The sequence below is a fragment of the Notothenia coriiceps genome, unplaced genomic scaffold, assembly GCF_000735185.1.
Source record: "Notothenia coriiceps isolate Sejong01 unplaced genomic scaffold, NC01 NC01_scaffold00037250, whole genome shotgun sequence".
Classification (NCBI taxonomy): Eukaryota; Metazoa; Chordata; class Actinopteri; order Perciformes; family Nototheniidae; genus Notothenia; species Notothenia coriiceps.
Genome location: NW_011369951.1, coordinates 2,161,396 through 2,170,648, shown reverse-complemented (window position 1 = coordinate 2,170,648; position 9,253 = coordinate 2,161,396).

The following is a 9,253-nucleotide window of genomic DNA, read 5'->3' as shown; positions in this document are numbered from 1 at the left end:
AAAGTCATCAACCATAACGCCATTGTAATACACGATTCGGCTGCATTCATATTACAGATCATGCCGTAGTCTTTAATTTATAGAGCCCTGATAAGAAGACTTTGGAAAAAACTGGAAGAAATGCCGCGAAACTAAAACTTGACTGATCATAATATTATCAACAATTAACATATCTTCAATTTCTCTTCACCCAATACCATCTCCTTGGCAGTTCGACAGTATATATCGGCTGACTTTACATTTTTGATCGTAATTCATAGGATAGATTATATTTACACCAAATGGTGCACAGCTGATATAAAAGGGAACTTGTAGTTTTTAAAGATATTACTTGTTTCTTTGAATATAAGAATGTAAATACTGAGTCTGAAGTAGTATAGCAATATGCTGTAAAATTATGTGAAAGCATGAATAAAACTACACATCTTCAGATTTACATACATAAGTGTCCTACACTAATATTATAAAGTTATTATGGCTGTGTGTACCTTGTGTGCACCGCCTAGTGGTTAAAGCACGTTATTTAATTATTGTTTTTATGTGTTATATTTGATTAACACTACAACCGCCAGAGGTCGCTGTATACCTAAAACCGCCAACGGGTAAAATGTACCCGCTATTGATTTGCAAGGTACAATGTTCTTTTATTTATCATACAGAACAGTGAGTTTTGATCGCACAGGGATGACATTTATACCAATAGATTCTGTGGACTCAGCTTTTCATGTGACATAGTTTGTGCAGATAGCATGAAGTCTAAAATATCGCTACCAGTGCTGATTTAAACGCTTGGTGTTAGACTTGTATTTTGTTTAGGTACAAATCTCTCTATCTATCTATTAACTATAACTATCTATCGATCCATCTGTAATGTTCTGTTCTATGGACATATAATTGTCTACATAAACAGACGACGCGGACTACTTCTCTCATTCCGAGTGTCCATCTTTATTTAACTGGCACGTAACCTGCACACATGCATTACGTCCTCAACGTGAGCTCAGTCATCCAAGATCTTGTATTCTCCAAGATTTTACACTATCTATAACTATATATCTATCTCTCTCTTTCTCTATCTATCTATCAATATATCTATCTCTCTCTCTATCTATCTCTCTATCTATAAGGAACCGCAGTAGACAAAAGGCGTTGCTATAGCAACACGTCATGTTTACGCTGCATTTTTATATAAGGTAAATATTACCCGGCTGGCGGATATGGGTATACAGTAAATGGCAATTTATTTGACGATTTTTTCAATCTGACTTTCTATTGACAATTTTTAACAACAGAAGGTGCTATATAACACACTTTCAGGAAAAGTCACGGACTGGGAGACTTTAATATGTTATGGAAAAAAAGTTACATACAATAAAAAAACAGCTGCGGGTAAAATGTACCCGTTGGCGGTTCTAGTGTTAAAGACATTCTCTGTGATATCATTGGTTCTTTCAGTCTGTTGCACATGCTGTTGCTAATCAATTGAATTTATAGGGTTTATGCACAAACGTAATCAAATACGTCACGTTAAATTTGTCACGTATGCACGCTTTTTTCTTCCCCGTCCGTGAGTTTCCGCAGCGACTGCACTGCTGCTCCTGTGTCCTGTATTAATTAAATCATCACACTCGACTTACAGGACAAATTGAGCCAGGCGGGGGCATCACGCTTTATGACCCAGAATTCCATTGCACTGCATTTCTGATTGAAATAGATGGCAGTTGTAAAAGGCTATCATTGCCCTTTTATCTGCTTATTTACTGTTTTCCACACACTGAGCTAGAGGCAGCAACATGCACCACTGAGGCCCAGCTGGGATGTAAATTACATGGAGAATCCATTTTATTTTTTGCTCCTTGTTGGGTAAGTGAACATGAGGATCCCGCTGAGTCTTATTTCACATTTGGGGATCCAGGCTTTATTCCTTATTATAGTAAAGTGAGAGGCTGAAGAAGCGGGAGAAGTAAGATACAGAACAAAGAGAATGAAGGAAAGCTCGACTTAAACTCCACATTGACTCACGCTGCTTACTGAGTGTGTGAGACAAAGACAACGGAGGAGGATGAGACCTCTAAAGAGCTCCCACTACAGCTTCTTCCTGAAGACATTGATTGATACCATGGACAGAAGGGCTGAAACATGTGAATCAGTGATTTTTAAAATAACTTTATTGATCACTATGTAAGCACTATCTATGCAGGAAGGCAATGTTAAGAGCAATATCTGCACAGCCACACTGAAATGTCCTGTCGGAGAGGGCGGGACACCAGTGGTTGAAAGTAACTGAGTAGACTTGTGTGTTGCGGCCCCAACCATCTGGAATGCACTTCCTGCAGAGATCCGCAATGCTGCTTCCCTGGACATCTTCAAGTCATCATTAAAAACTCACCATGGCCTTTGACCCCTAACCCATCACAGTCCACCTGTTTCCACTCCTACTGCTATTTATTTGATTTGTTTACTTTATTATTTGCCCCTTTTGTTTGTTTGTTTGTTGATTGTTCACCATGTAAACGGCCTTAGGTCCATTGAAAGGCGCTATACAAATGCAATCTATTATTATTATTATTATTATTATTACTATTATTAGACTTGTTCTTAAAGCCCCAAGTCTGTTTTTCAGGTTTCAGGCTCGAAAATGACATTCCCAGAATGTCCATATTTTCCCTTCTAAAAGGGTTAAATTAATAATCTTTTTTCTCAAAGTAATGATAAACCTGTGAGTTGGATGTAGAAAAGTCAGAATCAATATAGATGTTTTTTATTTTAAAGAAAATTCAGATTGAACATGCTAAAAAACTGTAAATTATAGTGTCCGTCCAAAGAGTATTTTGTACTTATAGTGAAAATTAACCTTGGATGATGGGTTAGTAGACTAAAAGCTTTAGGAATCCAAAGTACAACATATAATAAGTACCCTGTATCAAGATTGATGCAAAACAAGTGATATTTGAACTTTTTAGACAGATTTAGCAAAAAAAACTTCTTCTGGGGCCATTTGGGTGGATTTTCCATATCTCTGGCCCCCCTTGTTCGATTTTGACATGTGACATCTCTTTCTGACCGTTAGAGCCAATAGAATCGAAGGGAAATCGTCCCGCACACACTCATGTTAAAAAAAAAAAGATGACATCTTTGCGCATTCAATCTTGCTACAGAGCGTAAGAATGGCCTGCTCTGCTATTTTAAAACGGAATTGCAGTTTTATTGTTTATATATTATCAGAACGTTTCCAAAGGGGCAGAGCTACATTGGATATTACACCTATGGGGATAACTACATATCGTTGTTATCGTTTTAATGACCATTGAGACCCGTTAGACAGGACAAAGACGAGGTAAGCCTGGAGCGGGTGTGCTGGGCTACGGCGAGCGCACGTGCTTTGATGTAGTTTGACGATTGGTACGATTTTGTCTCGCTTGTGTTCGCACCGACAGGGCTTTACGAAGGGTAGGTTTGGGCATTTTTGCTCGAGGTTAATATCAGAGCTCAACTGTATAGGCAGTTTGCTCGTCTATTGTGTCGAAAAATCAAAATAGACAAAGAATCGTTAAATTAGTTTGTTTCCCTTATATGATATAAAATATTCTAGTTTATATGGTTCATGATAGATATAGGCTCATCCGAGTTAGCCGTAGATGGTTTTCACAAACTGGCGCGCAGGTTTTGGCCCCCACTGCGGTAGAACCGGGTCGGAGGTGGGCGGCTTAGAGGATATACATACATAGTGTTGTGTAAACACTAGAAACGCACGGAGGCATTTTACCCGCTGCAGTGTTTTCTCCCTCTCTGTGTAAAATGCCTAACTCTGTTTTCCTAGATACCCTTCTGGTGGAGTCTGCACTCTGATCTGTAGGTGACTTTTCCTGAAAGTGTGTTATATAGGCACCCTCTGTTGTTTCATAGAGAACATGGGCCTCAGGTGAAAGTTCCACCTAGGCTTTGAATGGGCAGTGCTCACGAGTAATGGTGCCCTTGGTCTTAGCATCCCACTATCCGCTCCGCTGTTGGATAATGAGCTATAGCTCACTGAACATAGATCTGCCCGCAGGTATAAACTAGCATGACGGCTAGGAGCTAATAGCTAGCAGCCCCTTTGCTCACTCTGCGGTTCACTTATAGATATAGGCAGAGAGGGGTACTGATAGTACTGCGAGAGCTTGTACTAGCATCAGATAGAGAAATCGCAGACGTGAGATAGATCTAGACCATTATAGATTGTCTGTAACATCTTGGGGGCCCATTATACATAAGCATCGTGGTATGGTCTGAGCTCACGTGTTTGGAGTGGACGTCATGCATGTGTGCAGGTTACGTTGCCAGTTGATAACCGAGGAGCATACTCCGGAATGCGAAAAGTTAGTCGCGTGCTCTGTTATGTAGACCTGCGAAATTATCAGATATGTCCATGACAGCTGATATTCGATCGAGAACACTGTCGTACATACAAGCCTATCTACCTGTCGACTATGCACTGTAGAGAGAGATTTGTGTACGATTTGTCATCCTAAACTACAAGACAGCGCACAGGTACTAAGCGGACTGTGGACGCGGGTTTAAATCAGCACTTGTACGATTATTTTAACTTCATGCTATCTTGCACAAACTATGTCATATGAAAAGCTGACGACGGGATCCACAGTGCAACGGCCGTATCTCATCTCGGTCTGTAAATGTCATCCCTCGGGCGAATCGAGAACTCCTACGGTTCTGTTATGATACATAAATACCATTGTTACCTCGCAAAGGCCATCGCTCGAGTACGAATTTTATCCGTTGCGGAGTTTTAGGTATACAGCGACTCTGGCGGGTTCTATGTTAACTTTAGTTCCACCTGGCAGTAAATCCAGCTACCCTGCAAGTATACAAAGTCATTCAGACTAGCTGCACCTTTCCGGTGGCAGCTTTGAGGACACCTTTACAGTGACTCTCATTATAAAACATATGGATGGGGGATATCTTTTTCGAATAGCAGTGTGACTAGTCTGCACCCACTCACATCGCATCGCTACGTTTCACTCTTATGTCTTTGATGATAACTAGGGTCCCTTTTAATCTACACTGTTCCTCTGACTTTGGGAACAGTAATGCAGGCGTCCCAGTTTTCGCATGTCACGAGCGCACGTGTGTTCGCTGGACACTCTCGGGTACTTTCTTTTACTCTACATGGAGTCCAGAAGATTGCCGGCGACAGTACTTCTACTTTCACTCCAGAAATCTGAGTAAACGCATACTCTCAGATATAGCTGCAAAGTACGGAATTCTCGGACTTCTCCCACCACTGCAGGACACACAAAGGTCAGGATGAATGTGGAAATAATTGGGTGGTACAACAGTTGCCATTCAGCAGTATGACACAAGAGTGTCACCAAGAGTGGCTGAAGCTGCTGTTGGACAAGGTTCTCGTAGTGCATTCCTCCTCTCGATGTCTCACACGTTTAGTTTCCGCAGCGGGGTAAACAACATGTCTTCACATTCAGGAGGACGTCTCTAGCAAGGGCTAAGCGCATGTCGCGGGATTATGCATGTTCTGTAGGGTGGATGGCTTTATCAACAAAAATAATTATTTAAATGCCAGAGGAAAGGGGACGGGATAAATCAGATGATCATTATGAGAAAGGGTGAATTGGAACAAACAATAGATGATTGTGTTCTATTTGCATTTTGCAGGCCGTGTGATCAGACCATGTGATCGCTCGTCTCACAATTACTCACACTGAACCGTCCGCCAAGAAAGATTCACGAATCCTTGTTCACTACAGAGACAAGACATGAAATAGGATTATGATACGCAACAAGATCGCTCCAGGCAGGAAAATGGGTTTGTTAAAATCAATTTCCTTTGTATTCCAAGAGTCATTTTAGTCTACATGCAGGCTTAAAGAATGTATTTAACTGACCACAGCTCACAAATGTATGCCTTTGAATGTCACAGGGAGGGCGCTGAAACAGGGCCGGCGTTTCCCACCTACGTCTGTAAGGGCCGTTACTATTCTGTGTGTAGAGCTTTACAGTAAAGGTTCCTCTTTATATATTTATGACCCACAAATGAGCCAATCTGTGATAATACACAGACATGACGTTGTTCAGTCGAGAAATGGATTCCAAGGCGCTCACTTGACTCCTCTTTTGAATAGTGTTAAAAGTGGCAAGCGATGAAATCTCCATTTGGGTTTCTTGTGGTAACAAGAGAAAATACGTCGGACAAGTTCCATGTGATAGATGATACGGCGGCTGAGACAGGGGATAGAGTGCTGAACTTCGGATCTCATGTCTCGTTTGCGTCTTTCTTTTTCTGTATCCGTCAGTTTCGATAGGTCCTACTGCGGTTATGTCTCGTCTCCGTTGTGTCCCTGGGAAGACACTTCACCCCAAAAGTTGCTCCGTGGGATTGTCCATGTATACGGTCGCTTGGAATAGAGAAGAAGGACTGACTCTAAAGAAATGTACCTAGGTGAGTGGAAGAGGACTCTCCTCAGTAACATCGTTCTGCTTGAGTTTATACTATTCATTTACATTTCGTGTGCATGTTAGCTGAATGGCTCTTATCGCAGACAGGTACAGCTAACAATAAGTTAGGGCTATCTGCAGCCCATGAATGTCTCCTCCGACATTTCTTATTCTGGGGGTTCATTTCCATGGTTACAACATTGGCTGTTGCTCTCTTTAAAGCAGGGGTGTCAAACTCAAATACCAGTGGGCCAACATTTTAAAATGGTCTAGTCGAGGCCGACTGAGGAGCCGGCTACGTTTATGAGATAGTCTCCCAGTGGTACATGGATGTTCAATGTTATTACGAACTTATTGGAAATGAACTATTGCACATATTAAACCTGACACTAACAAGCTTTAAATTATTGCTATAAAAACAACATTAAACATTAATAATCACGTTGCATTGATACTTATGGCTCTATTGCAGAGTCATTTCTTTGATTACTTTTCCCACAGGCCAACAACAGCTTCAAAAAACTATTTCCCTCAAACAAGCAACCAAACATGCCCTGTTGTCTCAAGAAAGAAACAGTACAGAGGAAACATCCATTCAACCTCAGTATGCTGCTCTGTGATGCTAGTTCAAGCAGCTTACTTGGGCATCTCATCTCGGGTGCAAGTTTCATCAATGTTTTCAGGCTCTGAGCTGAGAGTCCTCAGGGATTGAGTGAAGTTGTGCGATGCAATATTACCGGCGGGCCGATTAATTAATTCGAATTATCCCTGCGGGCCAAAATTAAATCTAAGGGCCTGATTTGGCCCCGGGCTCAAGTTGACACCCTGCTTTAAAGAACAGCCGTGTCAGTGTGGAGGATCAGCAGGAGTAAGAACAGCATGGTGAAAGGTATGTGTGAAGGCGAGGAGACCTCCTTAGGCTCTTATTTAAACACCCCCCAAAGAGAGTACTTGCGTGTATGCCAACACCTACAACCACCACTGAGCTTTCAATCACAGTGCACACTGCGTGCGAAAACATCGCTCGCGTTATTGCAGCAAAACTGAACATATCCTACATGTTGGCTTACAGTCTTTTTATCTTGCCGGAATTTCAGGAAATTCTAATGTTGTTAATTAAAAGTTTTGTTCCTTCATAGTAAAGCAACATAATGTCACTAAGCATGGCCTGGAGAAACAATTTTATTAAATAACGTTTGAAACAACATCAATGACAATGATATCTTTGACACAATGTCATGGAAGCATGATAAAAAACAAAAGAACAGCCACACAACTCCCAGCTTCATTAGAGCCATATTGTTCGTGTAGCACAATCCTTTAAAATTTAGTAGACTTCACAATGTTACATTTATGTCATCTTACCCAACACCAGCGGTTTCCCGCCAGGGGGCGCTTACCGTCATTTACGCCTTATTCTGCGTCGGGACGCCCTGAACTCGAGCGGAGGGGAAAAATTTAACTATTTGAGGAGATGAGAGTTTTTATCGCTTGAAATAACGAAGGAAAAAGGATCAAGGCCTCCATCTGTTGGAGGGGCAAAGGAGCTCTGGTGGGATTTTTTCGGAGTATTTGAGTCATTTCCCCGACATATGCGCGTGGCCTGCTACCAGGACACACGGAACGGCGTGTTTTGGCGCGATGAAGGCGGGCTGTGAGCACGGCTTGAGCTGCGAGACCGAGCTCGCAGCGGCAAAACTGGTTTCCGTGGTAAACTGTGGAACATTGAAGGCCGTTTGTGGCCGGACACAGCCGGCGCTTTAAGCGAGCCGCCAAATAAGTAATAAGACAGTATAGATAAGGGACGGGCTCAGTCAAAATGTAATCACCCCCCCCCCCCCCGGCTTCGGGGTGGGACGCGCCTCTCCGCCCTTGTGTCTTGCGTTTCAGCACCCCCCACGCAGAGGTCTGCGACGGTGTCTGAATTTTTCAGAGCAGCTCCCGCCCCTTCCACCGCGATCGTGCAATTACCAACCCGCCCGCTACCCGCCATATGGCATAATCCGCAACCGTTCCGGACCCGCATATACAGTTTATCAGCAGTGAAAACGGTGCATTATTAACCACGGCGTTTGCATATTTGTCTCAAAGCATGTGATGTTGGTTTTTTCTCCATTAGGATGACACCCAAGCCTCCTAGAGGTTGGCTTTCGCTCTTGAGGAACGTGTTATTGAAAATGCTGTATTTCTACGCTTAGAGGTTCACTCAGCCATTTTGAATGTGGCTGCTGCTCAGCGCGTTTGGTGGCTGCAGTAGTTATGTTATGCGCCTGGTCCCGAGGGGGAGAGGTCTGAGGATTAAATATTAAACTAAATTATTATCATTTTAATTATTTTTGCAAACCCGGACCCCGACCCGCATTCATCTTTTTTACCCAGAACCGAACCCGGAAAAAAGCGTTTAAAATTTACACCCTGGGGAATCATTTTTTTGCGGGTCACCGTCGGGTACCGACCCGATGCAGGACACTGCCCACCTCCCCTCCTGGCTCCCCCCCCCTTCCTTCACAGCCCTGTCCACTTCTCCCCTGTGACCCATGCCTGTCTGACTTCATGACTGGAATTACTTCACCTGCCACTTGACCCAATGCCCTCCCAATGTGTTAAGAGGGCCTCCCTGCATCTGCCAACTCAGCGTCCCATCTTAACTCCTTCCCTCAGATCTGGATCAGTTCCCCGCCTCTCTCAACGGTGCTGTCCACACCCATTCTCCAAAAGACTGGACTCACACCTGCATCATCTCCCTTCCCGCCATCTCAAATCTCCCCTTTCTGTCAAAATACTTGAACATGTTATGCCTCAC